Source organism: Oncorhynchus kisutch, linkage group LG6 (genome assembly GCF_002021735.2).
Source record: "Oncorhynchus kisutch isolate 150728-3 linkage group LG6, Okis_V2, whole genome shotgun sequence".
Lineage (NCBI taxonomy): Eukaryota > Metazoa > Chordata > Actinopteri > Salmoniformes > Salmonidae > Oncorhynchus > Oncorhynchus kisutch.
Window position 1 is genome coordinate 70716486 of NC_034179.2, and position 11422 is coordinate 70727907.

Here is an 11422-nt window from a genome sequence, read left to right on the forward strand (position 1 = left end):
TATCCTCTGCAGCAGATGTAACTCTGGGTCATCCTTTCCGTGGCGGTCCACATGAGAGCCAGTTTCATCATAGAGCTTGATGGTTTTTGCGACTGCACTGTTCTTGGACACAACTGATTGGCTCAAACACATTAAGAAGGAAAGAAATTCCACAAATTAACTTTTAACAAGATCAGGGTCGTTAATAATGAACTTATAACCAAATGTTAGTGTCGGCAGTTGATTTGTTCATCCTGAATAGTTAGTTAGAGGAAGTCCATTTTTAACATAGCCCCATGCTAACACACAAACTGCAGTCTTAATTAGCCACAGCAGATCATCTGGCCTTTAACAGTGGCACTGAGTCTCTGCCAAACTTTGCCGGCCGTCATGGCAACCGGTGACACTGACATTTTCAGGTGGCTGCATCCATCCCCCCACACCCTCCCTGTCTCCTCCATCCCCCCACACCCTCCCTGTTCCATCCATCCCCCCATACCCTCCCTGTCCTCTCCATCCCCCCACACCCTTCCTGTTCCATCCATCCCCCCATACCCTCCCTGTCCTCTCCATCCCCCCATACCCTCCCTGTCCTCTCCATCCCCCCACACCCTCCCTGTTCCATCCATTCCCCCATACCCTCCCTGTCCTCTCCATCCCCCCACACCCTCCCTGTTCCCTCCATCCCCCCACTCCCTCCCTGTTCCCTCCATCCCCCCACACCCTCCCTGTCCTCTCCATCCCCCCACACCCTCCCTGTTCCCTCATGCGTGTGCATGTTTGTCTGTTTGCACACTCCACTGAGCACAGTTTTCTCACCTGAGATGCTGATTGTTTTCATGCTGTCTTTACGCGCAAATGAGCGAGATCCAAATGATGGTTGTTATGACATAATGTACCTATAACACCCTCAGAGTTCACACTCATGTATGCATGTGTTGTGCATGTACAGTGAACATATTAATTTGTCTGCATAAGTGTTGATCCGAGTGTCTGAATGCTAGTGAGTCTATGAGCTTTGGCCCTTTAATCGAAAATGAAATAGAATGGCAAGTGTGGCTCTGCAGCCTAATTCAGTATCCTCAGCAGAACCATTCCTTAAGTGTTGGTGTGTGTGTGTATCCCACCTTGTAGACAAAGACTCGTTAAGCTTCCTCTCAATGCATCCAACTTAGGCTGTGAACGCTGCAGAGGGAGAGAAGGAATGGAGGGGTGTGAGAGCAGGGTGAGAGCCAGACAGGGAGGGCTCCCTAATCACCCATTTCTCAAGGCTCCTCTCCTCACCTCTCCTCTCCTCTGTTCTTATCTCCTCCTTCACCTTGTATGCTAGGCTCATTGCCTCCTTTGCTTAGGGGAGCTCCTTCTCAGCCCCACTGAATCACCACGGTAACGAGTTGAGCCTCTGAGATGTAAAGGTGTCAGCTGATTATTTGTTGTTCATTCTACCACACGTCTTTTGTTTGTCAGGGAATAGGCCCTACTACACCAACGACGGGGTCAGTCATTTGATTTTTTAGTTGCCATTGTTTCATTGACAGCTAAGTGCAGGGAGGTATCTCCTAGAGCTGTGCATGCTATACAGTAGGGAGGATAGATCCCAGTGTTTAGCCTTTACCGCTACAGAAGGTTCCTGAGTGTGTTTACAGGGCTCTGTGCTCTGAACGTATGGCAGAGACTAGCTCTGATGCCAGACCCGCAAACCCCTCTCTGTGTTGGTGTGTGCCCATGTGTGAGTGTGTAGGCCTCCTGGGGGTCCTCTCTCTCCTCGTCCTCCATGCTCCTGAAAAACATGCCTCATAATTCATACTGTATCATCCACGGGCCCTGGGCAATTGTTACCTGGAGCTTAGGGACGACGTGTGAAAACTATGCAGAGAGGTACAGGGGGAGGAGTTTGTGTGTGTGTGTGTGTGTGTGTGTGTGTGTGTGTGTGTGTGTGTGCTTCTGCTTTTGATTCCAATGGAAAATTACAATTCAGATAATGTGCTTCCCAGGATGCAATGGCATCTAGCTCATTAAGAGGGCTGATGAACTTCAAGTGCCCTAAAATGAGATTGAAATGTCTGCCCATAGAATACAATTTGTAGCATTTTAATTGAACAGTATAATGAGTGTGTTAAAATAGTTTAGGTGTAAACATAAATACAATCTGTGTTTGTAGATTTTTTATTTATACTTGCAGACAATTTTTATAGAAACGACTTCATTGGATGCCATACAGCCAACATTCAAGTTAACATTCTATGTAAGCAATTAGCAACTAAACTTCCATATATATGCTTTCATATATGAATGTCGGCTGTATGGCATGTAATTATTTCATGTCAATCGCAAAGGGGCATACCTCCCACACCAATTAGCAAAACCATATAATGGCTGAAACTAAATGGTTTACATCAATTGTTTACATCAGATTTTAATGTTGGTTATATGACATACAATACCAGTCAAAAGTTTGGACACACCTACTCATTCAAGGGTTTTTCTTTATTTTGATTGTTTTCTACATTGTAGAAATAGAATAATATAATAAAACTATGAAATAACACATATGGAATCATGTACTAATCAGAAAAGTGTAAAACAAATCAAAATATATTTTATATTTGAGATTCTTCTAATTAGCCACTCCCTTTGCATTGATGACAGCTTTGAACACTCTTGGCATTCTCTCAACCAGTTTTACCTGGAATGCTTTCCCAACAGTTTTGAAGGAGTTCCCACATATGCTGAGCACTTGTTGGCTGCTTTTCCTTCACTCTGCGGTCCAACTCATCCCAAACCATCTCAATTGGGTTGAGGTTGAGTGATTGTGGAGGCCAGGTCATCTGGTGCAGCACTCCATCACTCTCCTTATTGGTCAAATAGCCCTTACACAGCCTGAAGGTGTGTTGGGTCATTGTCCTGTTGAATAACAAATGAAAGTCCCACTAAGTGCAAACCAGATGGGATGGCATATCGCTGCAGAATTCTGCGGTAGCCATGCTGGTTAAGTGTGCCTTGAATTCTAAATAAATCACAGACAGTGTCACCAGCAAAGCACCCCCACACCATCACACCTGATCCTTGATGCTTCACGATGGGAACCACACATTCGGAGATCATCCATTCACCTACTCGGTTGGAACCAAAAATCTCCAATTTGTACAGACCAAAGGACAGATTTCCACCGGTCTAATGTCTATTGCTCGTGTTTCTTGGCGCAAGCAAGTGTCTTCTTCTTATTGGTGTCCTTTAGTAGTGTTTTTTGTTGTTGCAGCAATTCGACCATGAAGGCCTGATTCACGTAGTCTCCTCTGAACAGTTGATGTTGAGATGTGACTGTTAACTCTGTGAAGTATTTATTTGGGCTGAAATCTGAGGTTCAGTTAAATCTAATGAACTTATTTTCTGCAGCAGAGGTAACTCTGGGTCTTCATGTCCTGTAGTGGTCCTCATGGGATCCAGTTTCATCATAGCGCTTTGATGGTTGTTGCGACTGCACTTGAAGAAACTTTCAATGTTCCTGAAATGTTCCATATTGACAGACCTTAAAGTAATGATGGACTGTTGTTTCTCTTTGCTTATTTGAGCTGTTCTTGCCATAATATGTGACCCAGTTCAGGAAACTAGGCGTATGTAGCAAAGTCACGAGTTCACAGGAGAGCCGTTTGAACGTAAAATAATGTTTTTTTAAACAAAATGTGTTTTTTGGCACAAATACCTTCTCAAACATGTGAACATGTTGGTCTTGTTGGTTAAACCACAGAAGAAAATAGCAACCTTCCCACTAGCCATGATTGGCTGAGATAAGGAGTGGGTGGGACATAAAGTGTACTGTTAGCTCGCTAGCTAACGTTAGCTGGCTGTCTCCCTAGCGGTCATTATTATTAGTTTACCAGAGCTGTTGGCTTTTCTAGTTAGAGCATAATGTTAGGCAGTGTTGGCACTTTGTTCATTGTTGACACATTGTTCACTGTTGTTTAACTAGCTAAAGTTAGCTGGCTGGCTCGTTAGCTAACGTTACGTGACGTGTGTACAACACCTGATGAATATGGCTGGTGTAAGTAAACGTCTGCAAAAAAGCGTAATGAAATTGTTTTCAGCAGAGCTGTTTAGGCTGTTTTCATGTTATCCAGAGGGAAACAAATCATCAGCCAGAGCATCAAGTGTGCACTCCGAGAGCAAAACGAGATGGGTGGGGCTAAAGTGTGAACGATGCTGAATGAGTGTAGACAAAAGAACAGCTCTTCACTAGATAACAAAACATTAGCGATTATCTCAAAAGTGAGATTAGAAGTTGATCAAAAGCAGAATTACTTTCCCATTGTTCCTCAAATGCAGTGTATGATATACCATTGTGTAGCTCAGAGTTCTACTTTTATCCAATGTAAAAAACATAATTACACATTTTGCTACATAAGACTGAATCCAGGTGGTGAATCACATATGGACTTGGTCTTTTACCAAATAGAGCTATCTTCTTTATATCACCCCTATCTTGTCACAACACAACTGATTGGCTCAAACACATTAAAATGGAAAGAAATTCCACAAATAAATGTTTTAACAAGGCATTTCAGGTGACTACCTCATGAAGCTGGTTGAGAGAATGCAATGAGTGTGCAAAGCTGTCATCAAGGCAAAGGGTGGCTACTTTGAAGAATCTCAAATATAAAATATATTTTGATATGTTTAACCCTTTTTTGGTTACTACATGATTCCATATGTATTCTGACATAGTTGTGATGTCTTCCCTATTCTTCTACAATGTAGAAAATAGTAAAAATAAAGACAATCCCTTGAATTAGTAGGTGTGTCCAAACCTTTGACTGGTACTGTATATAGAAATCAATGCCTTATGTCATCAAACTACACAAATCCTCAGTTTCAGGCAAACATTCTATGTTTTTGCTCAAGGGTGTGGGGAGATACGATCCTTTGTGATTCATAATATAACCTTATACAGACCACATTCTTGTACTGTATATATGTTTTTTATTATAGCTAACAATTCAGTTATTAAGGATTGGCCAGTAATACATGATGTTTGAATGGGAAAACACCTAGTTAAGGCCTAATATATGGCTAATAAGACATAATCATTTAGTGGCTAATAAGTGTACCTTAAAATAAAGTGTTATCCTTCATTAACAGTATTTTTTTTTTGTTCAAACACATCTAGCCAAGTGTGATTTTGTGTGAATGTGTCTGTGTTCTATCAATAGTATGTTCAACAGTGACACATCTGTATGTATTCTTCACAGATGTCTTTTCCTCCCCTGGTCCGCACTGGTCTGTCCATGACCACCCATGGCTCCATCCCTGCCTGTCCGCCTCTCAGCGCAGGTGGGCATGACTACTACCCACCACACACCCCACCATCAGGTCAGACAGGAGGAAAACAAGAGGTATGTTTGAGGTTCTCCACCTGCATTGCTTGCTGTTTGGGGTTTTAGGCTGGGTTTCTGTACAGCACTTTGAGATATCAGCTGATGTACGAAGGGCTATATAAATAAATTTGATTTTGATTTGATTTAGTTATTTAAATGGTTTATTATTTTGCTCCTAGGGCATATGAGGTGAACTGTTTTTTGCGTTTGTCAACAGGTAGATGAACTCCATGCCTACATGTATGAGTGTACTGTATGTCTTCATGTGTATACATTATATTGAGTATATTGTGAGTGTAGAAGGTGTGGGGAGCATGTCTCCTGTGGCTTCTTCCCCTCTGACTCTGCTCATCTTTCTCTGTCGGATTAGTTTCACTTGTACTCTAACTAACACCAATTCACCCGTTGCAATTCAGTGCATGTGCTGCTGCCCACCCACGTCTGTGCTCAATCATGTCGCGTTCAGTGGAAAACGAGAGATCGTCATGGGAGTTAAGGGACACTGGCCCTTAATGTTCCACTGTTTGAAATGGACTCTTCACAAATACCAATTTCTAATGGTGTGACAGATGCTACAGCGCCTTCAGAAAGTATTCACACCCCTTGACTTTTTCCACATTTTGTTGTGTTACAAAGTGGGATTCAAATTGATTTAATTGTCAACAATCTACACAAAATACTCTGTCAAACTGTGAAAGAAAAATGTGAAAATTTGTGATAAAATGTATGAAAAAAAATGAAAACTAATGTATCTTGATTAGATAAGTATTCAACCCCCTGAGTCAATAGATTTTAGAGACACCTTTGGCAGTTATTACAGAAGTGAGTTTTTCTGGGTAAGTTTCTAAGAGCTTTCCACAATTGGATTGTGCAGCATTTGCCCATTATTATTTTCAAAATTCTTCAAGCTCTGTCAAATTGGTTGTTGACCATTGCTAGACAACCATTTTCAGGGTTTGCCATATATTTGAAGTAGATTTAAGTCAAAACTGTAAATTGCCACTCAGAAACATTTACTGTCTTGGTAAGCAACTCCAGTGTAGATTTGGCATTATGTTTTAGGTTATTGTCCTGCTGAAAGGTTCATTAGGATCAGGATTTCCTCTAGGATTTTTCCTGTGCTCCATTCCGTTTATTTTTTTAAGGACTCCAGTCCTTAATGATTACAAGCATACCCATAACACGATGCAGCCACCACTATGATTAAACACAAAAGTATTCAGGACAAAAAGTTAAATACTTTTCCAAATTTTTTGCAGTATTACTTTTGTGCCTTGTTGAAAACAGGATGCATGTTTTGCTGTGCGACCCGTCAGTAAGGGCAGGTGGGGCAAAATTGAAATACTTTTTTTTATATATACACTACCATTCAAAAGTTTGGGGTCACTTAGAAATGTCCTTGTTTTTGAAAGAAAAGCACAAATACAGTGTAGACATTGTTAATGTTGTAAATGACTACTGTAGCTGGAAACGGCCGATTTCTGAATGGAATATCTACATAGGCGTACAGAGGCCTATTATCAGCAACCATCACTCCTGTGTTCCAATGGCACTTTGTGTTAGCTAATCCAAGTTGATCATTTTAAAAGGCTAATTGATCATTAGAAAACCCTTTTGCAATTATGTTAGCACAGCTGAAAACTGTTGTTCTGATTAAATAAGCAATAAAACTGGCCTTCTTTAGACTAGTTGAGTATCTGGAGCATCAGCATTTGTGGGTTCGATTATAGGCTCAAAATGGCTAGAAACAAAGAACTTTCTTCTGAAACTCGTCAGTCTATTCTTGTTCTGAGAAATGACGACTATTTCATGCGAGAAATTGCCTAGAAACCGAAGATCTCGTACAATGCTGTGTACTACTCCCTGGCTCTAACCAGAATAGAAAGAGGAGTGGGAGGCCCCGGTGCACAACTGAGCAACAGGACTAGTACATTAGAGTGTCTAGTTTGAGAAGCATACACCTCACAAGTCCCCAACTGGCTGCTTCATTAAATAGTACCCGCAAAACACCAGTCTCAATGTCAACAGTGAAGAGGCGACTCCGGGATGCTGAACACAAGCATTGCAGCTGGGAAGTCAGACTTGGAAAAAAATATATATATATCTGAGTCCAGAAATGTCTTATATGCTGCTGCATAAATGATGTAATATGCCAGGGAGGTATGGTCAGCCTTATCAACTATGTTTTTTTTTTAAAGGCAGTAAATGAGGCTGAATTAATTGTTTCGCTGCCAGACAAGGCTCCGCTGATAGCCAGGTGTATCAGTGATAAGGATTCACTCCAATTTGCTGGAAAGAAAGCTCTGCTGTTGGGACAGCTTTATGTAATCCCTAACAGTTTGTGAGCACTGCTTGTTGCCGTTATAGTGCAATTAATGAATGCATTGTTTAGTCTTGTGTTGTGTATTGGCTTTCCTGGCATGGGGGGGGGGGGGGGGGGGGGGGGAGTTTGCCCCACCAAGATTTACATGCTAAAATCACCACTGGTGTTTTGGAATAATTGTATTCTCTAAAGGCTTCCTTCTTTTTACACTGTCGATTAGATTAGTATTGTAGAGTAACTACAATGTTGCTGATCCATCCATTTTCTCCTATCACAGCCATTAAACTCTGTAACTGTTTTAAAGTTGGCCTCACTGTGAAATCCCTGAGTGGTTTCCTTCCTCTCCGGCAACTGAGTTAGGAAGGACGCCTGTATCTTAGTAGATACTGAGTGTATTGATACACAATCCAAAGTGTAATTAACAGCTCACCATGCTCAAAGGGATATTCAATGTCTGTTTTTCTGTTTTTTTTTACCCATCTACTAATAGGTGCCCTTCCATTTCCAATGCGAGGCATTGGAAAACCTCTCTGGTCTTTGTGGTTCAGTCTGTGTTTGAATATCAGTGCTCGACTGAGGAACCTCACAGATATGTGGGGTACAGAGACAAGGTAGTCTTTCAAAAATCATGTTAAAAATTATTATTGTACACAGTCCATGCAACTTATTATGTGAATTGTTCATTTTACTCTTGAACTTATTTCAGGTTGCCATAACAAAGTGCTTGAATACTTACTGACTCAAGACATTTCAGCTTTTCATTTTTTATTAATTTGTAAAAGTTTTGAAAAACATTATGGGGTATTGTGTGTAGGCCAGTACCAAAAAAATCTCAATTTAATACATTTTTAATTCCGCCTGTAACACAACAAAATGTTTTTTTTTTTTAAGTTAAGGGGTGTGAATACTTTCTGAAGGCACTGTACCAAAGTCTATTCTATTATTTTCAGCTTCAAAGCTAAACAAATCTGAGAGAATGCTCTGTGTGTGTTGACATGTCTACCCAAACATTAGTGTAATCACAATATTAGGACAGATAGCTTGATCTCTGTTTAAAGTGTGTCCTTGTTTTTCTGAGGGGCTTGTGCATAACACTAGGGGAAACTAAGCTTTGAAAGGTCACAGACACAATCCGCTTGCTGAAAGGGGAAAAAAGGGCACGTCGGATGTTTGTTTGTGCCTTTTTATGTCGGCTCTCAGTAAGTTCTCTGGAGACATGGTGGTAGCTACATCATGTGAGAATACTGTAGTTTGTTCAGTCAGAAGGAGAGAGAAACTCTGCGATGCTGTACACCATGACCTTCTGTGATCTGCGCTGTGTATCTCAGGCTGCAGCCATAGAGGAGCATTATGAATGTGATGATGCATTTACCAAGAGGAAGGTGTCTGTAGGAAAAAGGAAGGGAGAGTCAGTGAAGAATAGGTCTGCAATATGAAGGTTAGAGTGGTATGAAGTTTGCTCAAGTAAAGTTGTGAAGTGATCGTGAATATGGTTCTGAGAAAGCAGAGGCGGAGAAATGGAACAACAAGGCAGGGTACAAACCTTGGCCCTGGAGTCCACAACCTGCTAGCGCTCCTCTCTCTCTCTCTCTCTCTCTCTCTGTCACTCTGTCTCTCTCTCTCTGTCTCTCTTTCTCGCTCTCTCTTGCTCTCTCTCTCTCTCTCTCTCTCTCTTTCTCTCTCTCTCTCTCTCTCTCTCTCTCTGTCTCTGTCTCTCTGTCTCTCTCTCTCTCTCTCTCTCTCTCTCTTACTCCTTCTCTCTCTCTCTCTCTCTGTCTCTCTCTCTCTGTCTCTCTGTCTCTGTCTCTCTGTCTCTCTCTCTCTCTCGCTCTCTCTCTCTCTCTCGTGTAAAGGGGACTGACTGTATAGTACACCTGTGTTGGCGGCCTCAGCCCATCCAGGGAAAACTGGAAAAGGCTTCTTCCTTGGCTGTGGCCTAAAGTGACAAAGGGAATCATGTACGGAGGCAGGAGCAGACAGAGTTGGGGTGACTATGCGGCTGGGGACGGGGGGAGTCTGAAGGAGGGGCTGTGGGAGACAGAGCCGTGCTGACTGGGCTGGGCTGGGTGGCTCTGGGTTGGGGGACTTTGGGAGTCTGGAGGGTGGGTTGGGGGACTTTGGGAGTCTGGAGGGTGGGTTGGGGGACTTTGGGAGTCTGGAGAGTGGGTTGGGGGACTTTGGGAGTCTGGAGGGTGGGTTGGGGGACTTTGGGAGTCTGGAGGGTGGGTTGGGGGACTTTGGGAGTCTGGAGAGTGGGTTGGGGGACTTTGGGAGTCTGGAGGGTGGGTTGGGGGACTTTGGGAGTCTGGAGGGTGGGTTGGGGGACTTTGGGAGTCTGGAGAGTGGGTTGGGGGCTTGTGGATGCTTCCATAACAGCTGCGTGTTTCTCTGACCCTTGTGTTTGTCAGAACAAATGAAAGTGGTACAGCTGAGAAAAAGTGAGAGAAGAGAAAATAAGAGCCATAGAGGGTGAGTGTACTCTAAGCAGGTTATATACAGAGAGGGAGGGAGCTGCAGATTAGAATAGGATTTTGATAAGAATTTTTGTTGACTTTTCTCCCATAGCTGTGGTTATGTTTTAGCACCACTGTTATCATTAATTAGAAGCATGTAGTGTAGAGGCGGTGATGGCCTTCCCAAGAACCAGAGCAGACCAACATTTCTGCCTGCCAGTGTCAAATCCCATTCTGTCCTGGTCTAAGGATGGTTCACCCCTCCCACTCTACTCCTAAAAGCAATCCACTTCCCTCTCTCTGTTCAGAACCAATCTATATTAGTCTCCCCATCCCTATACTTCTGTCTAGTCCTCTCTTTATCTCTCTCCCTCCCATCCTCCTCCCCATTTTCATGTCTTCCTCATCCCCCTCTGCCTTTTCTCTCCGTCATTCATTCTTCCCCTCTCCTCTACATTTGTCTCTGTCACAACACCTTCTGCTCCTACTCTCTCTCCCTCTCAGTCGCTCCATCATCTTCTCTCTCTCCCTCTCAGTCTCTCCATCATCTTCTCTCTCTCCCTCTCAGTCTCTCCATCATCTTATCTCTCTCCCTCTCAGTCTCTCCATCATCTTCTCTCTCTCCCTCTCAGTCGCTCCATCATCTTCTCTCTCTCCCTCTCAGTCTCTCCATCATCTTCTCTCTCTCCCTCTCAATCTCTCCATCATATTCTCTCTCTCCCTCTCAGTCTCTCCATCATCTTCTCTCTCTCCCTCTCAGTCGCTCCATCATCTTCTCTCTCTCCCTCTCAGTCTCTCCATCATCTTCTCTCTCTCCCTCTCAGTCTCTCCATCATCTTCTCTCTCTCCCTCTCAGTCTCTCCATCATCTTCTCTCTCTCCCTCTCAGTCTCTCCATCATCTTCTCTATCTCCCTCTCAGTCTCTCCATCATCTTCTCTCTCTCCCTCTCAGTCACTCCATCATCTTCTCTCTCTCCCTCTCAGTCTCTCCATCATCTTCTCTCTCTTCCTCTGTCTCTCCATCATCTTCTCTCTCTCCCTCTCAGTCTCTCCATCATCTTCTCTCTCTCCCTCTCAGTCTCTACATCATCTTCTCTCTCTCCCTCTCAGTCTCTCCATCCTCTTCTCTCTCTCTCTCTCTCTCTCTCTCTCTCTCTCTCTCTGTCTCCCCCTCTAGCCTTCTTCGGTGGATAAATGGTTCCACTGTTGATGAGTATCTGTGAGTATAGGCTGAGATCTCAGACTGTGTGTTCCTTCAGGAGTAATTCGCTTTTAAAATAAGCATTATATTAAGT